Source organism: Bos indicus x Bos taurus, chromosome 6 (genome assembly GCF_003369695.1).
Source record: "Bos indicus x Bos taurus breed Angus x Brahman F1 hybrid chromosome 6, Bos_hybrid_MaternalHap_v2.0, whole genome shotgun sequence".
NCBI lineage: Eukaryota > Metazoa > Chordata > Mammalia > Artiodactyla > Bovidae > Bos > Bos indicus x Bos taurus.
In genome coordinates this window covers 88,271,704-88,278,766 of record NC_040081.1, presented here as the reverse complement: position 1 = coordinate 88,278,766, position 7,063 = coordinate 88,271,704, and the positions used below count along the sequence as shown (strand labels likewise).

The window sequence follows — 7,063 nt, the reverse complement described above, 5'->3', positions numbered from 1 at the left end:
AAACCAGAGACATCACTTTGCCAACAAAGGTCCATCTAGTCAAGGCTATGGTTTTTCCAGCAGTCATGTATGGATGTGAGAGTTGGACTGTGAAGAAAGCTGAGTGCCGAAGAATTGATGCTTTTGAACTGTGGTGTTGGAGAAGACTCTTGAGGATCCCTTGGACTGCAAGGAGATCCAACCAGTCCATTCTAAAGGAGATCAGTCCTGGGTGTTCTTTGGAAGGAATGATGCTAAAGCTGAAACTCCAGTACTTTGGCCACCTCATGTGAAGAGTTGACTCATTGGAAAAGACTCTGATGCTGGGAGGGATTGGGGGCAGGAAGAGAAGGGGACGACAGAGGATGAGATGGCTGGATAGCATCACCAACTCGATGGACGTGAGTTTGAGTGAACTCTGGGAGTTGGTGATGGACAGGGAGGCCTGGTGTGCTGCAATTCATGTGGTCGCAAAGAGTTGGACATGACTGAGCGACTGACACTTTCACTTTCAGTTACAATAGGAAGTTTCTCCGTTTTAGACCTGAAGCCATGAGATCCTGTGATATAACAATGCTTTATGATCAGATGTAGGATAGTCAACAAGAAGTCATAGAATTCTGAGTATAGACATGCTTTACTTTATATAATAGAGCTTTCCTTACAACTTACATGTTCAATGAATCTTTATAAATAAGAATAATTTTGTGCTCTTTCTATCATTCACTGTACTGAACAATCCTTTTTTTAATTATTTCATAAACTCTTACAAAGAAAGTATTGTCCCTCTTTCACAGATTGGAAAACTGAGGACTCAGAGATAGATGTTAAGGCATTTTCCAAGGTCACACTTCTGATTATCAGTGTTGTCAGGATTTAAGGACTGGTCTTTCTGTCTCTGGCCTTTCCAGGTGGTGCTAGTGGTAAAGAACCCAACTGCCAGTGTAGGAGACATAAGGGACATGAGTTTGATTCATGGCTCAGGAAGATCTTCTGGAGGAGGATATGTCAATCCACTCTAGTATTCTGGCATGGAGAATGTCATGGACAGAGGAGCCTGGCTGGCTATAGTCCACGGGGCCACAAAGAGTTGAACATGACTGAGCAAAATAGCACACAACTTTCTGTCTCCAAAGTCGATGTCTTTTCCCTTGATCCAATTGCTTCCATATACTGAAGCACAATTCATATTCCAAATTCATCGTTTGTTATTTCTGTAAATACATAAGATAAATCATTTGGAAAAACAAAGAGCTATCTGAAGCAATCACCCTAATTTATCTACTTTATATTTTACAAAGTTTATATAAATTTTCCCAAAGGACTGTAGTCCAAGCTCCATCTTTAGCCCCTACATGGATGACTTTAAGACAAATAACTAGAATAACTTCATCTCCTTTCTCCTTGTTCTTCACTGTCCCCACCTCACCACTACCTTCAATGAAGATGCAATAGAGTTGCAAGCCAAAAGAAATTACTTCATTATTGCCATATGCATATATTCAGCCTTCCAATTGCTTTAGTCAAAGGAAGTAAGCAAGGAATAATCAAAACATTATTGCCCTGGATGGGTTTAGCAGGCCTTCTGTGGTGATTTTCCCAACAAGAAACTAAGGAGACCCAGTAAGTTGCTGCTGGTACCCTGTATTCAAACCATTTCAGAATGAAATTTACGCTGAAAAGGAAACACCTGATCATGAACACCTGGTGGGACTTGGGGGACCATTTATAGCACAATATACCACAATACATTGCTTCTTCAGTATCAGACTGCTAGTCTCTGGGTTAAAGAATTGAGTCTACTTAAATTAGTTAATTGATAAAATGTCCTAAGGATGGGAAGAAAAACCTCCAAAACATTCTGGGCAGATGGCAGGTACCCAAACAGATAAAAACGATGCCTTAGAGAGGCCATCAAATGGCTGCTTGACTTGCAAATATATTGTTGCAAGTATTAGAAATTGACAAGCATATGCTAAGTGCTGTGTATGCATCTCTCCATTGAAAATTCAGAGCAGCTCTACAAGGAAGATTCTACTAATTTCATCTTACAAATGAAGGTGTCGAGGCAAGGAGTGGTTCAGTGACTTGCATAAAACCACATTGCTTGTAATTGTGGACCAAAGGATGGAATGTTTGCAGTCTAAGTAGTCTTCCTAGATGGCTCAAGTGGTAAAGAACCCAGTTGCAATGCAGGAGATGCAGGAGACCCAAGAGAGACGGATTCGACCCTTGGGGAGGGAAGATCCCCTGGAGAAGGAAATGGCAACCCAGTCCAATATGCTTGCCTGGGAAATCGCCTGGACAGAGAAGCTAACCAGGCTACAGTCCATGGGGTCACAAATAGTCTGTCATGACTGAGCACACACACTGTAGGCCAAGTCTAGGCCCCATGTTTTTAGCCCAATACTGCCACTTATAGGTAAAATGAGATATTACTTCTAATGTGCTTAATTACTCAGTCATATCCGACTCTTCGCAAATCAATGGACTGTAGCCCACCAGGCTCCTCTGTCCATGGGGATTCTCTGGGCAAGAATATTAGAGTGGGTTGCCATGCCCTCTTCCAGCAGATCTTCCCAACCCAGGGACTGAATACAAGTCTCCCGAATTACAGGTGGATTCTCTACTGTCTGAGCCACCAGAGAAGCCCATGAATAATGGAGTGGGTAGCCTATCACTTCTCCAGGGGATCTTCCCAATCCAGGGATCTAACTGGGGTCTCCTGAATTGCAAGCAGATTCTTTACCAGCTGAGCTACCAAGGAAGCCCATCGCTTCTAATAGGGAAATTAAATGCAAAGTCCCGGACAGACCTGACCAGCATCTATTCCCTTTGTTCCCCCTACCCATTAAATCTCTGATTTTCCTTTAAGGAAATACCTGTAGTAAGCATGTAGCAGTTACACAGTAACCATGATGTGAAAGGGGATTTATCCACTTCCAGGTCCAGGTGATGGTCAAGCAGCCTATTCTCATACCCATTGCAACTATGGTCAATGTATCTTAGTTCAATCTGTATGAAAGAACAGGAAATATCATTTGGTAAGGTGAGAAGAGCCACTTTCTACCCCTGAAATGGACAAGGAAGCCTGTTCCCCTTTGTGATCATGTATCTTTGTGACTGTGGGTGATATTCCAGCTTGGGATAAAGCCAGAATCAAGAGCAATCTTAACCAAAACATGCATGACAATCTGATGTGGGATTGGACAATCCGATGTGGGATTGTCCTTTGACTTTCAATTGCATGAGCCAATAAATCCACATTATTGTTTAAATCCCACTGACTCGGGTTTTCTGCAACTGAAAGCTCATCATTGATAAATAACCAGCACTGTCTACTTTGCTGTTTGAAATTATTTTAAATGAAGGATTTACTTTCTACATGCTATAGTACAAGGGCTTCCTTGTGGACATCTTCTTGGGGTAAAAGATATAGAATTCTCTCCAGACCCAAGCAGTGATCAGATCATTTTTATGCAGCTCATATAGATTTTGTCATTTGAAATTCATTATGATAAGTTCATAAGAATAAAGGTGTTCTTGCTGAGTCAATCATAATACTATTCACCAACTTGTGTAACTATGTGAAATACACATTAAGTCAAACTCAAGGAAAACAAGCTTATTTTTCTGAGAATTTGGAGGAAAATATTATCAGTCATAGATACCTTTTAGTCGAAGGACAGGAAGCCATATTGAGAAATAAAACATGACCAAACAGCCTGCTTCTCATTTTGTTCAAAGCCATTTCCCCCATGAAATTTTCCTCTAGGAATTAAAAAATTTACATATATGGAGCATGACTCAGTCTCTCCACTGACTCCACTTGCTGACAGCTGGAAATTTGGGCTGCCCCAGGTCAGTACCCTGACACAGCCCTTGCAATCATGACAGAAGCCTCTACAGCCCATGTCCAGTCTACATCTCCACACACTTCCCCTTGGCCTTCCCTTCGTGTCCCATGGATCTTTCTACTTACCTGCAGGGAGGTGGCTCAGAGGAAACCACAAAGTTTCAAAATATCTGACAAGCGAATGGCAAGACGAGCACCAGCCAAACAGAATCTGAACAGTCATCTCTCCATACGCGTTTCTGTGTTTCTATGATAAATAAATAAATGCCACACTCATTCATTCAAACACTCGGGAATGAGTAAGATTGTCAAGCATTTAACATTTTGTTGATTATTTGTCTAAAGAAAAGAATACTGAAAGATTGAGGAATCAGGAATGAAAATGTTGTGTAAATTAGAGACATTAGGGCTTCCCAGATGGCGCTAGTGATAAAGAACCTGCCTGCCAATGCAGGGGATGTAAGAGATGCAGGTTCCATCCCTAGGTCAGGAAGATCCCCTGGAGGAGGGCATGGCAACCCACTCCAGTATTCTTGCCTGGGAAATCCCATGAACAGAGGAGCCAGGTGGACTATGGTCCACAGAGTCCCAAAGAGTCGGACACAAATGAAGAGGCTTAGCACACACGGAGAGGTTAACCTGGAAAGCTGCTGCTCTTGCTGCTATTTATTTGCTAACTTGTGTCTAGCTCTTTTGCGACCCCATGGACTGTTGCAAAGGGGATCATCCCAACCCAGGGATTGAACCTAAGTCTCCTGCATTGGCAGGCATGTTCTTTACCACTGGGCCACCTGGGAAGCCCCAACCTGAAAAGCTAGGGTAAGATAAACCAACCTTTGTCTGCAAAGTTCTAGTCAAGTTAAGTTGAAATGATCTACAGTTGAAGTAAAGAAGGTGTCACACCCTTCACTGGGAATCCACTGTGATTGAACAAGCAGTGTTCTCATTGTGTGAGAGAGAACTCACACCTTGGAGGGTGAACTCACAAGAAGATGGCATTCATTCAGAAGAATTTCTTTTAGATTTTGGGCCTGTGTTAGGTGATTTGAGGGAGGATTAGGAAGCAGGGCTTTGCTTTAGGTTGGATGCTATTAGGAAGTGGGACAATTCTATGATTAAAGTGAGGTGATGTGAAAGTCGCTCAGTGGTGTCCAACTCTTTGAGACCCCATAAACCATAAACCATGGAATTCTCCAGGCCAGAATACTGGAATGGGTAGCCGTTCCCTTCTCCAGGACATCTTCCCAACCCAGGGATCAAATCCAGGTCTCCCACATTGCAGGTGGATTCTTTACCAGCTGAGCTACCAAAGAAGTCCTGATTCTATGATTGGGTTTCTTAATAAACCCAACCTAAACAGAGGGATGACTAGAGTTGGGCTAAAACAGTAACGAGTAAAGAAGCCACAGGCACGCTCATCAGCCTGGATAGGGGATAGCGGATTATTTTGGTGGCTTAGTCCATGTGCATGGTTTAGTCTGTGCTCAGTTGTGGTTACGGTCTTGTTTGTGTCTGGATCCATCATGATCACAGAGCGGCTTGTCTGATGTCACTGTTCTGTGAAATTGTTTATTTTAAAAGAAGAACATGATCTCGCTGGGAGTATGAGCCCAGCTCCTGGAGTTTCAGGATAGATTTTCCCTTTTTTAAAACCATGTGAACTTTTCAGCAACAAACCATATAAAATACTTCTCCCTAGTAAACATGAAACAGATCAAAAAAGACTGAGAAGGAGATTTGTAAGCCCAAATTTATAATGTGAGTGAGAAGGGACTGGTTTCATCAAATTAACAGCAACTTTCAGTGGAGCAAACTGATAAAATCTCTCATCCTCATCACTCAAATTTGGATACATTTTTTAGACATCATCAGCACAAAATTTCAAAGTTAACCAAATAAACTTCCTTTATGCTAAGAAAAACTGGGCAGAATTTTTAAGAGTGTGCTTTGAGTTGTTAAGGCTGATCATAGGGATTTATTCTATGTAAATAATCTTTAAAAAGAGAAGAATTACAGGCTTAAAATTTTACCATTAAACTACTAGTAAGAATTAAAATTTAATAGTATCCTAATTTCAAACAATAAGAGAAACTTTAAATAAATTATCTAAGGCATAGCTTAAATGATAAGGCATAACTTAAATGATCATTCCTGGGACTGCAATGGTGCATCAGGGTTGTCCTTGTTTCTAGTCCAAAGGGTCTTTATATCTCTTTATCAGTCACTGGACGTGGGCAGGACCCGGAAGGATATGACCTTGGGTGAGATCAGCTCCCCTCAGCAGGTCACCTCAGCAGCTGAGGCAATTGCTGAAGGGTCTGAGCTGAAGGCCGTCTGCTCATAAGACTCGTGTCTGAGGTGATGAAGGAGAAACCAGGGCACAGCCATGTCCATTGCAGTCCACTCCACACTGTTGGGATCCACTTGCTCACATACATTCAAGGAGCAGCTCTTCCATGAACCTTGGGATCTTTCTTCCTAGGGGAAACTTGGGCAAGGAAATGAAATGGAAAGAACTATGGTCCCCATCACTGCGACTAACGTGGTCTCCCGCCTCCATTATCCATGACTCTTTGCGACCCCATGGACCACAGCACGCCAGGCTTCCCTGTCCTTCACCATCTCCCAGAGTTTGCTCAAACTCATGTCCTTTGAGTCGCTGATGCCATCCAACCATCTCATCCTCTATCATCCCCTTCTCCTCCTGCCTTCAATCTTTCCCAGCATCAGGATCTTTTCTAACGAGTCAGCTCTTCGCACCAGGTGGCCAAAGTATTGGAGCTTCAGCGTCAATCCTTTCAATGAATATTCAGGGTTGATTTCCTTTAGGATTGACTGGGTTTATCTCCTTGTTATCTCTTTTAGCTGACATCTCTGCTTGTCTCAGAGGCTTCCTGGTGATGTGATTCATAAATCCATTCTCAAAAATACCTAAAGCCCTGACCACCAGGATCTTCTCAAGGCAGGATTACTATCCTTGTCTATTTTCCATGAAAACTGAGCCAAGAGGCACCTAAGTGGATCACCTGAGTTTGCTGCAGTGGTATGGGAGGCTGTAAAACACCATGTTCAATCGGAGGACACATTGCCAAAGGAAATGAAAGAGTCAGCCCAGCCCGTGGGCTTCACTGGTACTCAGTGCAGTGCCTGGCACCAAGAAAGCTTTCATCATCCTCAGCAAAGACGTGAGGGAGGAAAAGGAGCCTACTGTTCAGATGAAATTGCTTA

The 7,063-nt window shown here is 42.6% G+C and overlaps 1 long non-coding RNA gene across 1 annotated transcript; it reads right to left on the bottom strand.

The window, feature by feature from the left end:
• Positions 1-1,018: 1,018 nt before the first annotated feature.
• On the bottom strand, positions 1,019-4,172 carry LOC113894731. Its single transcript, XR_003511646.1, has 3 exons — positions 3,962-4,172; positions 2,862-2,994; positions 1,019-1,193 (listed from the first exon to the last, which is right to left on the bottom strand). It is a non-coding gene; the product is annotated as an uncharacterized LOC113894731 (long non-coding RNA).
• Positions 4,173-7,063: the final 2,891 nt, after the last annotated feature.